The 15,409-nt window shown below is 42.3% G+C and overlaps 1 protein-coding gene across 1 annotated transcript in view; it reads left to right on the top strand.

Moving 5' to 3' along the window:
• The first annotated feature begins 8,974 nt into the window (after positions 1 to 8,974).
• LOC106611366 (forkhead box protein N3) overlaps positions 8,975 to 15,409 on the top strand; it is a 222,359-nt gene continuing 215,924 nt past the window's right edge. Inside the window, exon 1 of the mRNA XM_045723679.2 lies at positions 8,975 to 9,224. The gene's annotated coding sequence lies outside the window, so the exon portion shown is untranslated. The remainder of the gene's footprint in view (positions 9,225 to 15,409) is intronic.

Raw genomic sequence — 15,409 nt, forward strand, 5'->3', positions numbered from 1 at the left:
TTCCTGCGCCTGTCTCCCGAATCTCTTCATACCAACGTGATATGCACCTACACCCGAGGCTGTCCCAGCATGCCACGAGGGGCTGGTACTGGACTGCAAAGGCCGTCTCCATGTAGCCGTCCAATGAGCAGCCCACTTCCAAAATGAGCCCCTCTCCCTGGCCTCCCCCCACAACAACAATATCTGGTGTATTTGGCCCACAGGAAAACACATCATCAACATCACACCAGCTTCAACCTTAAACAAGAATGTTCATGCATGTGTGCTGTTGGTGAGAGCACTTGTCTCACCTCACTGGCTATCAGTTCAACAAGGCGGTCATGTCTAGCAATGTACAAATCCTTGATTGAACAGCAGCCATTCGCAACATGGGTAATGGACTCCATTACATTTGACTCATGTAGAATACAAAAAGGTTCATGGTTTTCAGGGTACCAGAGTGCTAGATTATATTTCGTTGGTAGAACTTGCAGCCTCACCTTAACAGTAAACGTGAGAATGTCCTCGCCAATGGCAGTATTCTGGTACATGGAATGTGAGACAGAGTGGTCAGCACAGTCCAGAGCAGCGAGTTTCCCCTGCAGCCTCAGGCCAGTCCAGTGATACAGTAGCTGCATCCTTCTGATACCAAGGAGTGTTGTCCTGGATGTACTGTAAGGTGAGATGTTCCATCATGGGCGACAGAAGTCTCCACAACAACACCGCAATCAGAGGCAGTCACTGGCTCAGTTTGCATATCAGTCCGTGTCCACCTGACCTCCAGTCCAGTCCGGTTGCACAGGATGTTGAGGTCCGGCCAGTCTGACCAGACTCCAAAGCCCGCAGCACGAGTGTCCAATATTTCATTGGCCTTCCTCCTGAAGCCCAGGAAGTTGTCCTCAGTGTTCCTGGCCAGTGGAACCTTCCGCCTTCGTAGGTCCAGAAGGAGGGATATTCTGGCTAACTCCTTAACTGTCACATCGTCACTGTTGAACATGTTCAACAGGTGAGTCAGTCTGGTAGGAGTGTAAATCCACTCAATATTCGGGACACCTAAACCCCCTCTCTTCGGCTCAGGAAGAAAACGTCACATGTGGTGTGTGTGTTTAAGCATAGTCATTTTTTCACCACTTGAACAGTTTTGTTATTCATTTCCCCCAGAACCTTCTGTGGATATGCACATTTGCAAGCAAATGTTGAATCTTTGCTAGGGCCACCTGTCTCACAGCTTCAAGTCCACAGACACACACGTTAACGTTCAGTCCCTGGAAAATAAAGTAGACGAGCTCAGGTCAAGGATCTTCTTCCAGAGAGACATCAGGGACTATAACATACTCTGATTTTATGGAAATAAGAAGGTGGAGGGGTTTTATTAACAACTCATGGTGTGATTATGGTAACTTACAGGAACTCAAGTCCTTTTGTTCTCCTGAAATACCTGACCATCGCATTACAGCATTACCTCCCAATGATAATTTTCTTTGATCATTGTCACTGCCGTGTATATTCCCCCGTAGCCGACACTGCGACAGCTCTCAATGAACTACACTGGACTACACTGGACCACGTTTATTGTAGCTGGGGACTTTAATAAAGGTAATCTGAGGAAAATGCTACCAAAATTCTATCAACACATCTGTGCTACGTGCGCAACCTGGCCCTGGATCGTTGCTACTCTTCCTTCCCGGGACGGCTACAAGGCCATCCCCGCGCTCCCTTCAGCAAATCAGATCACGCCTCCATCATGCTCCTCTCCTTACATCTAGGCAGAAACTTAAACAGGAAGCTCCCGTGGTAAGGACTATTCAATGTTGGTCTGACCAATCAGAATCCATGCTTCCAGATTGTTTTGATCAAGCAGACTGGGAAATGTTCCGGGTTGCCTCTGAGAATAGTATTGGCGTATGCATTGAGTTAGTGACTGAGTTAAAACCACTTAACCTCTATGGGCTAGTTCAATTTACAGTTCATGAGGGTTGCCTAATCACACATATGAAGTTTTCAAAGATGTGACCTTTTTAACCCTTCAAAACAGCCCCTATGACCCCAATTTAACCTCTTGGGGCTAGGTGGGACGCTAGCGTGCCACCCGTGGTGCACTCCATCAACAGCAGGTGCATTTCAAGAGCGGCAAATTTGAATCCAAATAAATGTCAAAATTCAAATTTTTCAAAAATACAACTATTTTACACCATTTGAAAGATAAACATCTCCTTAATCTAACCACGTTTTACGATTTCAAAAAGGTTTTACGGCGAAAGCATAAATTTAGAGTATGTTAGGACAGTACATTTACAAGAGTTGTGTGTAATGTTTTGTCAAGTCAAAGACAGGGTCACCAAAACCATAAAACCAGCTAAAATGATGCACTAACCTTTTACAATCTCCATCAGATGACACTCCTAGGACATTATGTTAGACAATGCATGCATTTTTAGTTCTATCAAGTTCATATTTATATCCAAAAACAGCGTTTTACTATGGCATTGATGTTGAGGAAATCGTTTCCCTCCAATAACCGGCAGTCAAGTCAGCGTCACAAATTAAATAATTAAAATTAGAAAACATTGGTAAAATATTATATTGTCATTTAAAGAATTATAGATTTACATCTCTTGAACGCAATCAACTTGCCAGATTTAAAAATAACCTTACTGGGAAATCACACTTTGCAATAATCTGAGCACTGCGCCCAGAAAAATACGCGTTGCGATACAGACTAGACGTCATGTTGGGGAGATCTAAAATCGAAAATACTATGTAAATAATCCATTACCTTTGATTCTCTTCATCAGATGTCACTTCCAGGTATCACAGGTCCATAACGAATGTAGTTTTGTTCAAAAAAGCTCATCATTTATGTCCAAAAATCTCCGTCTTGTTCGCACATGATCTAAGCCAGCCGGACTTCTCGTCATGAACGAGGGGAAAAAATATATTTCCGTTCGTTCAAACATGTCAAACGTTGTATAGCATAAATCATTAGGGCCTTTTTTAACCAGAACATGAATAATATTCAAGGTGGACGAATGCATACTCTTTTATAACGTATTGGAACGAGGGTACCCAACATGAACTCGCGCGCCAGGTGTCTAATGGGACATCATCGTTCCATGGCTCTTGTTCGGTCAGATCTCCCTCCAGAAGACTCAAAACACTTTGTAAAGGCTGGTGACATCTAGTGGAAGCAATAGGAAGTGCCAAAATATTCCTAAACCCCTGTGTTTTTCAATGGGATAGGTTTAAAGTCAATACAACACATCAGGTATCCACTTCCTGTCAGAAAATGTCTCAGGGTTTTGCCTGCCAAATGAGTTCTGTTATACTCACAGACACCATTCAAACAGTTTTAGAAACTTTAGAGTGTTTTCTATCCATATATAATAAGTATATGCATATTCTAGTTACTGGGTAGGATTAGTAACCAGATTAAATCGGGTACATTTTTTTTATCCAGACGTGCAAATGCTGCCCCCTAGCCCTAACAGGTTAAGTATCGGCCCCTTTTTTTAAATTTTTGCCTAAAATGACATACCCAAATCTAACTGCCTGTAGCTCAGGACCTGAAGCAAGGATATGCATTTTCTTTGTACCATTTGAAAGGAAATACTTTGAGTTTTGTGGAAATGTGAAAGGAATGTAGGAGAATATAACACATTAGATCTGGTAAAAGATAATACAAAGAAAAAAAAAAACCGTTTTGTACCATCATCTTTGAAATACAAGAGAAATGCCATAATGTATTATTCCAGCCCAGGTGCAATTTAGATATTGGCCACTAGATGGCAGCAGTGTATGTGCAATGTTTTAGTCTGATCCAATGAACCGTTGCATTTCTGTTCAAATGTTGTATCAAGACTGCCCAAATGTGCCTAATTTGTTTATTAACAACTTGTCATGTTCAAAACTGTGCACTCTCCTCAAATAATAGCATGTAATAGCTACTGTAAATTGGACAGTGCAGTTATATTAACAAGAATTTAAGCTTTCTGCCAATATCAGATATGTCTATATCCTGGGAAATGTTCTTGTTACTTAACCTCATGTTGTTACAACCTCATGCTAATCGCATTAGCCTATGTTAGCTAAACCGTCCCGCAGGGGACCCACCAATCCTGAAGAAGTGTTAGGAAGTGCATAGAGGAGGTCGTTCCTACTGTGACGATTAGAACTTATCCAGGCCATTCACGCAAAACTGAAAGGGTAAACCAACACATTTAACCACGGCAAGGTGACTGGGAAAATGGACAAGTACAAATAGACCAGCTACGACCTGCACAAGGCAGGTCTGCTCCTGTTCTCCGTGGCCGACGTGGTCTTACGAGGACTGTCTACTCTTGTTCTCTGGGGTCGACGTGAGTAAGTCATTTAGACAGCATCCCAAGCTGTGTCCTCAGAGAACGTGCAGACCAGCTAGCACTCACTTCTGTCATCATGAAGAGCTTGAGAGGCTAGTTAAGGACCACACCACTTCCATGTTACCCAACACCCTAGACACACTATCACCGCCTGGTATTGCAATTACACCGTCCGCAACACTGCCTGCCCTCCAGGACATCTACAGCACCCGAAATCACAGGAAGGCCAAGAAGATCATCAATGACCTCAACCACCCGAGCCACTGCCTGTTCACCCCGCTACCATCTACAAGGCGGAGACAGTACAGGTGCATCAAAACCGGGACCGATAGACTGAGAAACAGCTTATATCGCCAGGTCACCAGACTGTTAATTAGTCACCACTAACCTTAGTCACTGTTACTAGCCGGCTACCACCCGGTAATCTACCCTGAACCTTAGAGACTGCTGCCCTATGTACATAGAGTCAATGAACACTGGTCACTTTAGCCTTTTTTTATAATTTTTTTTCGAGCAGCACATTCAAATTACATAAATAGTAATATTTAACATTCATGAAAATACAAAGTGTCATACATCAAAATAAAGCTTAACCTGTTAGGGCTAGGGGGCAGTATTGACACGGCTGGATAAAAAACATACCCGATTTAATCTGGTTACCACTCCTACCCAGTAACTAGAATATGCATATACTTATTACATATGGATAGAAAACACCCTAAATTTTCTAAAACTGTTTGAATGGTGTCTGTGAGTATAACAGAACTCAAATGGCAGGTCAAAACCTGAGAGATTCCTTTACAGGAAGTGGCCTGTCTGACCATTTCTTGAACTTCTTTTCCATCTCTATCATTTACTAAGGATCTCTGCTCTAACGTGACACTTCCCACGTCGTCCATAGGCGCTCAGAGCCCGGGAAAAAACAGAATGTCGTCATTCCAGCCCCAGGCTGAAACACATTATCGCCTTTCTCAAGTGGCCGATCAAGGGACACTGGGCTTATGCGCGTGACCCCGACCGCCCCCGCCTTTGGGATTTTTTCCTCTGTTTGCCGAAAAGGAGATTCCCTGTCGGAATATTATCGCTTTTCTACGAGAAAAATGTCGTAAAAATTGATTTTAAACAGCGGTTGACATGCTTCGAAGTACGGTAATGGAATATTTAGAATTTTATTGTCACGAATTGCGCCATGCGCGCGACACTTCTTTACTATTTCGGATAGTGTCTGGAACGCACGAACAAAACGCCGCTATTCGGATATAACGATGGATTATTTTGGACCAAACCAACATTTGTTATTGAAGTAGCAGTCCTGGGTGTGCATTCTGACGAAGACAACAAAAGGTAATCAAACTTTTATAATAGTAAATATGATTATGGTGAGTGCTAAACTTGCCGGGTGTCTAAATAGCGAGCCCGTGATGCCTGGGCTATGTACTTAGAATATTGCAAAATGTGCTTTCACCAAAAAGCTATTTTAAAATCGGACATATCGAGTGCATAGAGGAGGTCTGTATCTATAATTCTTAAAATAATTGTTATGCTTTTTGTGAACGTTTATCGTGAGTAATTTAGTAAAATGTTAGCGAATTCCCCGGAAGTTTGCGGGGGGTATGCTAGTTCTGAACGTCACATGCTAATGTAAAAAGCTGGTTTTTGATATAAATATGAACTTGATTGAACAAAACATGCATGTATTGTATAACATAATGTCCTAGGGTTGTCATCTGATGAAGATCATCAAAGGTGAGTGCTGCATTTAGCTGTCTTCTGGGTTTTGGTGACATTATATGCTGGCTTGAAAAATGGGTGTCTGATTATTTCTGGCTTGGTACTCTGCTGACATAATCTAATGTTTTGCTTTCGTTGTAAAGCCTTTTTGAAATCGGACAGTGTGGTTAGATTAACGAGAGTGTTGTCTTTAAATGGCTGTAAAATAGTCATATGTTTGAGAAATTGAAGTAATAGGATTTTTAAGGTTTTGAAAATCGCGCCACAGGCTGGCAGTGGCTGTTACGTAGGTGGGACGCAAGCGTCCCACCTAGCCCATAGAGGTTAACTTCTTGTTAATCCAGCCGCTGTGTTAGATTTCAAAAAGGCTTTACGGCGAAAGCATACCATGCGGTTATCTGAGGACAGCGCCCCGCTTACAAAAGCATACAAACATTTTCAAGCCAAGTAGAGGAGTCACAAAAGTCAGAAATAGTTATAGAATTAATCACTTACCTTTGATGATCTTCATCTGGTTGCACTCACAAGAGTCCCTGTTAAACAATAAATGTTTGTTTTATTTGATAAAGTCCCTCTTTATGTCCCAAAAACATATGCATATCCTAGCTTCTGGGCCTGAGTAACAGGCAGTTTACTTTGGGCACCTCAGTCATCCAAACTTTCGAATACTGCCCCCATCCCAAAAAAGTTTTAATAAAGTTTACATACAGTACTGTTTAACACAATTTATATGTATATATTGTATTTTACCATATCTACATGTATATAATACCTCAATCAGCCTGACCAACCGGTGTCTGTATGTAGCCTCGCTACTTTTATAGCCTCGCTACTGTATATAGCCTGTCTTTTTACTGTTGTTTTATTTCTTTACTTACCTATTGTTCACCTAATACCTTTTTTTCACTATTGGTTAGAGCCTGTAAGTAAGCATTTCACTGTAAGATCTACAACTGTTGTATTCAGCACACGTGACAAATAAACTTTGATTTGATTTGTATTAACACCTCATCCTATATAACTACTGCCGTACACACCTTTTCCATGTTTTACTTTTATTGCCAGGTATTACTGTTGGAGCTAGAAACACATTTCGCTGCACTTGCGATAACATCTGCAAATCTGTGTAACTACTGCCGTACACATCTTTTCTATTCATATACTGTCTGTACTGTCTTTACACATCAGTGTATATATACATTTATATTCCGTTCTCTGACGTTGCTCTTTCTAATATTTCGACATTTTTCTGGGATATGCGTGTCTTGTTTTTTATAGTTTTTTTTTATTGCTAGGTATTACTGTTGTTAATTTGATTTGACACACACACATGCATGCCTGCAAACATGTACACACACACACTCACACACACACACACGAGTCAAGTCTTCCCCTTCAAGTTCCTGAAAGGTGAAAGAATGTTGTCTTCACTTTTTGAGTGTGTGTGTGTGTGTGTGTGTGTGTGTGTGTGTGTGTGTGTGTGTGTGTGTGTGTGTGTGTGTGTGTGTGTGTGTGTGTGTGTGTGTGAGTGTGTGTGACTCCAGGCGATGCATTGTCTCTGTGTTGTAGCTGCATCTCCACTTCCTCCCATTACATGGGTCATTGTTCTGTTCCTTCTCTCTTCGTTACTAAGTGTTCTTGTAACAGACGTTGGTTTCCGAAAACTAGTCTTCCCTGGCACTGTTGTTGTTTACAGTAATGTTGCAGAGACATTGATTTATCTCTTTCTCTCTGTCTATTATTGTCTCTCTCTTTCTCTCTTCTCTCTCTCTTCTCTCTCTCTCTTCACCCGCTCCTCTCGCTCTCTCTCCCCTCTCCCTCTTCTCTCTCTCATCACTCTCTCCTCTCTTCTCTCTCTCTTTTCTCTCTCTTCTCTCTCACTCACTCACTCTCAGTTTGAGTTTATTTAATTGTCATACATATGCATTCAAATCAAATGACTCCTACCACCTGGAGATGACGTGTCACCCAGGATGAATGTACATGTGTCTTAGTGATGAAACCAAACAGCGGTGGTGGCTCACTGTGTACACACACACACACACACACACACACACACACACACACACACACACACACACACACACACACACACACACACACACACACACACACACACACACACATTCACACACACACACACACACACACACACACACACTCACGTGATCTTGCACTTGATCATTCCCCATATTCAGAATGGTGATAATGAAATTCCGTAGTGATAATCTTGAACATTCTTTATGATCATGTACAGTTAAATCAGAGATGAGGCTATGTGGCTATAAATGTCTTTAACATGAGAGAGATGAGACGATGCTGAGATATAATGGGGACATGCTGTATAGCGGTAATAAGAAACTTTCACGTCATAGAAGATGAGAACATGAGACAAGAACAGTCTGATAATCAATTTTTTTTTCTTTTTTTTTTCCTCTCATCACCTCTTTTTCCTCTATTTTTTTACGTCCTCATTCTAAAATCCTGCACACGTATAACACATTTTTCTTGTGCTCTTAAGTATTTTTCCTGTAAGGCGTGTCTCTTTCTCAGTCTGGAAACGTTACGTTTCAATTATGGCTGTCACATCACTAATGGCTTTTCTGATTGGTGGAGAAAAAATGACATCGAGACTTAAGCTCACTTTGTTCTGTGTGACTATGACTAGTGTGTGTGTGTGTGTGTGTGTGTGTGTGTGTGTGTGTGTGTGTGTGTGTGTGTGTGTGTGTGTGTGTGTGTGTGTGTGTGTGTGTGTGTGACTGCGTGTGTAGCAAGGCGACAAGGAACAATGACATTCTCTCAGTCAACCCAGGAAACACTAGGACCCAGAGAGTCTGTTTGACTGCCTCCTCCGCTTCAGCACAGAGAGAGAGAGAGAGTGAGAGAGAAAGAGAGAGTGAGAGAGAGAGAGAGTAAGAGAGAGAGAGAGAGAGAGAGGAACAGAAGAGAGGAAAAGAAGAGAGGAACTGAAATGAGTGTGGTTGTCTCTCTGTGGTCTCTGCTGTAACACTGATTCTGAATGGAATGGAGCGATTAAACGCTGGGATTTAAACCTTTTGGAGGAAGAAGGGAGGAGGAAGAAGGGAGGAAGAAGGAAAGGAAGGAAGGAGTGAAAGAAGGAGTGTATCAGGAGCGGGAGAGAAGCAGGATTTAAAGGTTAATATACGTTTTATCTAATCTGTGAGCTCTGACTTGTTCTTCTCAGTGTGAGGAGTCCGTGTGTGTGTGTGTGTGTGTGTGTGTGTGTGTGTGTGTGTGTGTGTGTGTGTGTGTGTGTGTGTGTGTGTGTGTGTGTGTGTGTGTGTGTGTGTGAACAGGTCTCGCTCTTGTCCCTGTGAGGGGGTACGTATGGTAGTCGACAGTACACACACCAAGCTAACAGGGTACACACACACCAAGAGAACAGGTTACACACACCAAGCTAATTAACACACCAAGAGAACAGGTTACACACACCAAGCTAACAGGGTACACACACACCAAAAGAACAGGTTACACAAACCAAGAGAACAGGTCACAAACCAAACTAATAGTTTAACACACCAAGATAACAGGTTACACAACACCAAGAGAACAGGTTACACACACCAAGCAAACACGTTACAAACACCAAGCAAACAGGGTACCCACACCATGGTAACAGGTTACACACACCAAGCTAACATGTTAAACACACCAACCTAACAGGTTACACACACCATGCTAAAAGGTTACACACACCAAGCTAACAGGTTAAATACTCCAAGCAAACAGGTTACACACACCAAGCTAACAGGTTAAATACTCCAAGCAAACAGGTTAAATACTCCAAGCAAACATGTTAAACACACCAACCTAACAGGTTAAACACACCAACCTAACAGGTTACACACACCAAGCTAACAGGTTACACACACAAAGCAAACGGTACCCACACCATGCTAACAGGTTACACATAGCAAGCTAACAGGTTTTGCAGAGACCAAACAAATAGATTACACACCAAGCTAATATGGTACACACAACAAGGTAACAGGTTACACACACCAAGCTAACAGGGTACACACACCAAGCTATTAGTTTAACACACTAAGCGAACATGTTACACACACCAAGCTAACAGCGTACACACACCGAGCTAACAGGTTTTCGCAGAGACCAAACGAACAGGTTACACACACAAAGCTAACAGGTTACACACACCAGGCTAACAGGTTACACACAGCAAGCTAACAGGTTACACACACCAAGCTAACAGGTTACACACACCAAGCTAACAGTTTACACACACCAAGCTACCAGGTTACACACACCAAGCTACCAGGTTACACACACCAAGCTACCAAGTTACACACACCAAGCTAACAAGTTACACACACCAAGCTACCAGGTTACACACACCAAGCTACCAGGTTACACACACCAAGCTAACAGGTTACACACACCATGCTAACAGGTTACACACACCATGCTAACAGATAACACACACAAAGCTAACAGGTAACACACACAAAGCTAACAGGTGTCACACACCAGGCTAACAGGTTACACACACCAGGCTAACATGTTAAACACACCAAGCTAACAGGTTACACACACCAAGCTAACAGGTTAGACACACCAAACTACCAAGTTACACTCACCAAGCTAACAGGTTACACACACCAAGCTAACAGGTTACACACACCAAGATAATAGCACTCCAAGCTAACAGGTTACACACACAAGATAACAGGTTACACACAGAAGGCTAACAGGTTACACACACCAAGATAACAGCACTCCAAGCTAACAGGTTACACACACAAGATAACAGGTTACACACACAAGGCTAACAGGTTACACACACACCAGGCTAACAGGTTACACAGCAGGGGTTGGAAATGAAAGTATTTTCATTCTGAACAGAAACACTACTTTTTCCGTTCTGTTCCACTGTTCTGACCAGCAAAATAAAGTTCTGAACCGGTTCGAACCCCCAAAAAGTACTGATTTATATCGTTCCTTTCTGTTCCTTTTTTATCCTGTGAAATCAACTGTTTTTCACATTTAGCTCATTCAATGACTTCACCAATCATTGCAGATAGAGCAGGCAAGCTAGTTGTTTACATGTGTGATGGGCAGACAATTGTAGCCTATGGAGCAAGATGTGACTGACATTTTGCGGGTGGGGCGAAAGTGAAGGAGGGTTGAGGAGGAGGCTTGAAGCGCTGGACATCTTTTTATGACATCCATTATCTGAATAAGTTTCACAGAATTACTCTATGGAGGAACATTGAAGGTCCTTTGAACTAGCTAGCTAACAAGCTTGTGTGTGCAGAGTAGAACCAGAATTAAAAACATGTCTTAACTTTTTGTAGTTAATAAATCGAATGTGAAATGTGATAACTGGGCATATACTATCCTTAACTAGCATTGACAAAGTTAATGCATTCTTCTCTAGCTAATTAAAAATCTCTCACTATCTTCTGAATCAAGCTTGTAATGTCAGTACAGTAGCCAATGGTAAAGTCAGTACAGTAGCCTATGGTAACGTCAGTACAAAAGTCTATAGTTACGTCAGTACAGTAGCCAATGGCAACGTCAGTACAGTAGCCAATGGCAACGTCAGTACAGTAGCCAATGGCAACGTCAGTACAGTAGCCTATGGTAACGTCAGTACAGTAACCTATGGTAACGTCAGTACAGTAGCCAATGGCAACATCAGTACAGTAGCCAATGGCAACGTCAGTACAGTAGCCTATGTTAATGTTAGTAAAGTAGCCAATTGTAACATCAGAACAGTATCCTATGGTAACGTCAGTACAGTAGCCTATGGTGAAGTCAGTACAGTAGCCTATGGTAAATTCAGTGCAGTAACCTATGGTAAAGTCAGTACAGTAGCCTATGGTAACAATTGTAAAGTAACCTATGGTAACGTCAGAACAATAGCCTGTGGTAACATCAGTACGGTAGCCTATGGTAAAGTCAGTACATTAGCCTACGGTAACTACAGTACAATAGCCTATGGTAAAGTCAGTACAGTAGCCTACAGTAACTACAGTACAATAGCCAATGGTAAAGTCAGTATAGTAGCCTACAGTAACTACAGTACAATAGCCTATGGTAAAGTCAGTACAGTAGCCAGTGGTAACGCGTCAGTAGAGTAGCCTATGGTAACGTCGGTACAGTAGCCAATGGTAACGTCAGCACAGTAGCCTATGGTAACGTTAGTAAAGTAGCCTATGGTAACGTCAATACTGTAACCTATGGTAACGTCAGTACAATAGCCTATGGTAATGTCAGAACAGTAGCCAATGGTAACGTCAGCACAGTAGCCTATGGTAACGTTAGTAAAGTAGCCTATGGTAACGTCAATACTGTAACCTATGGTAACGTCAGTACAATAGCCTATGGTAATGTCAGAACAGTGGCCAATGGTAACGTCAGCACAGTAGCCTATGGTAACGTTAGTAAAGTAGCCTATGGTAACGTCAATACTGTAACCTATGGTAACGTCAGTACAGTATCCTATGGTAATGTCAGAACAGTGGCCAATGGTAATATCAGTGCAGTAGCCAAGGGTAACGTCAGCACAGTAGCCAATGGTAACGTCAGTACAGTAGCCAATGGTAACGTCAGTACAGTAACCTATGGTAACATTAGAACAGTAGCCAATGGTAACGTCAGTACAGTAACCTATGGTAACATTAGAACAGTAGCCAATGGTGATATCAGTGCAGTAGCCAAGGGTAACGTCAGTACAGTAGCCAATGGTAACGTTAGTACAGTAACCTATGGTAACATTAGAACAGTAGCCAATGGTAACGTCAGTACAGTAGCCAATGGTAACGTCAGTACAGTAGCCTATGGTAACATTAGAACAGTAGACTATGGTAACGTCAGTACAGTAGCCAATGGTAACGTCAGTACAGTAACCTATGGTAACATTAGAAAAGTAGCCAATGGTAACGTCAGTACAGTAGCCTATGGTAACATTAGAACAGTAGACTATGGTAACGTCAGTACAGTAGCCAATGGTAACGTCAGTACAGTAACCTATGGTAACATTAGAACAGTAGCCAATGGTAACGTCAGTACAGTAGCCTACGGTAACTAGAGTACAGTAACCAATGGTAACTACAGTACAGTAGCCAATGGTAACATTAGTACAGTAGCCAACGATAACTACAGTACAGTTGCCAATGGTAACATCAGTACAGTAGCCAACGGTAACGTCAATACAGTAACCTATGGAAACATCAGTACAGTATTCTATGGTAATGTCAGTACAGTAACCTATGGTAATGCGTCAGGACCGTAGCCTATGGCAACGATGGCACAGTAGCCAATGGTAACATCAGTACAGTAGCCTATGGTAACATTTGTAAAGTAGCCTATGGTAATGTCATTACTATAACCTATGGTAACGTGTGTTGTTATTGTGGGACTAGAAAAAAAGCCTGGAATGTAAAACAACATTATTAACCACTTCCCAGGCTTTTAAATTAACGGTTCTTATCTGGAACATTATGGATCACTTTCGTTGCAGGTTCCGTGTCCGGTTTTCTGTTCCCTGAACCAGTTCCTGGTACATACCCCAAGCTAACAGGTTACACACCCCAAGCTAACAGGTTACACACACCAAGCTAACAGGTTACACAATCCAACCTAACAGGGTACACACCCCAAGCTAACAGGTTACACAATCCAACCTAACAGGGTACACACCCCAAGCTAACAGGTTTCACTGTGTGACGCTGTGTGAAGTGTGTCTGAGACAATGCTCTAAAGAGTATTTTCCTCTTCTTTCCCTCTATCTTTTTTCTTTCTATCGATATCCACCCTCCTTTGCCTCCCTTCTATCTCTTTTTATCGCTGTCACCCCTTCCAATTCCCTCTCATTCTCGTTCCCTCTTTCTCGCTCGCTCGTACTTTGTCTCTCTCCCTTTTCTTTTTCTCTCTCTGTCCTCTCATGTTCCTGGTAGCTGGGGAGAGTCTGTTGCTGTCCTTCTCTCATGTTCCTGGTAGCTGGGGAGTGTCTGTTGCTTTCCTTCTCTCATGTTCCTGGTGGCTGGGGAGTGTCTGTTGCTTTCCTTCTCTTATGTTCCTGGTAGCTGGGGAGAGTCTGTTGCTGTCCTTCTCTCATGTTCCTGGTAGCTGGGGAGAGTCTGTTGCTGTCCTTCTCTCATGTTCCTGGTAGCTGGGGAGAGTCTGTTGCTTTCCTTCTCTCATGTTCCTGGTAGCTGGGGAGAGTCTGTTGCTGTCCTTCTCTCATGTTCCTGGTAGCTGGGGAGAGTCTGTTGCTGTCCTTCTCTCATGTTCCTGGTAGCTGGGGAGAGTCTGTGTGTTGTAGTGTTCAAGGTCAGTGTTTGAGTCGCTCTGTAGAACATTTTCCCTCAGAGCCTAGTAAACTACTGGCTCAACTTATCTATACAGCCTGCCAACCTTAGACCAGACTAGAGCACACACACACACAGAGACAGACAGACAGACAGACAGACAGACAGACAGACAGACAGACAGACAGACAGACAGACAGACAGACAGACAGACAGACAGACAGACAGACAGACAGACAGACAGACAGACAGACAGACAGACAGACAGACAGACAGACAGATAGATAGATAGAGAATGGAGAGATAGAGAATGGAGAGAGAGAGGTAGAGAGAGAATGGAGGGAGAGGATGAAAGGAAAAGGAGAGAGACTGTAACAAGCTTTCAACTAAGACCACGGAAAGAGTGAAAAGAGAGAGCAAAATAAATGGAAGGAGTCGAGAGAGAGAGCGAAAGAGAGAGAGAGAGAGAGAGAGAGAGAGAGAGAGAGAGAGAGAGAGAGAGAGAGAGGGGAGGGAAGATGCGGTAGCCACAGTCAGAGCCATGTGGATCCATCCCTGCAGCCAACAAGCCATTGATAACCATTCTCGGTCTTTATGAATGTAGCTCACTGTGGTTAACTAACATACGTCTGTAAACCGGGGTGAGACAAGACTAATTCTGTGTCTGTTTATCTGGGCTTAGTACTGGTACACACCCCTCACCATACACAAACACCATTCACCATACACCATACAATAGCCCAACACAAAGCCATACAAAACAGATGCTGTCGGTGATCGCAGTTTAGATGTCAGTGGTTCCCAACTCAGACATATCAACTACAATTTAATCTATTGTAACATTTCAACTAGTAATGAATCTATTGTAACATTTCATAGAGTATTTCATGTATTGTAATATTTCATAGAGTATTTCATCTATTGTAATATTTCATAGAGTATTTCATCTATTGTAATATTTCATAGAGTATTTCATCTATTGTAATATTTCATCTAGTATTTCATCTATTATAATAATTCATGTAGTATTTCATCTATTGT

Source organism: Salmo salar, chromosome 09 (assembly GCF_965601325.2).
Source record: "Salmo salar chromosome 09, fSalSal1, whole genome shotgun sequence".
Taxonomy (NCBI): Eukaryota; Metazoa; Chordata; class Actinopteri; order Salmoniformes; family Salmonidae; genus Salmo; species Salmo salar.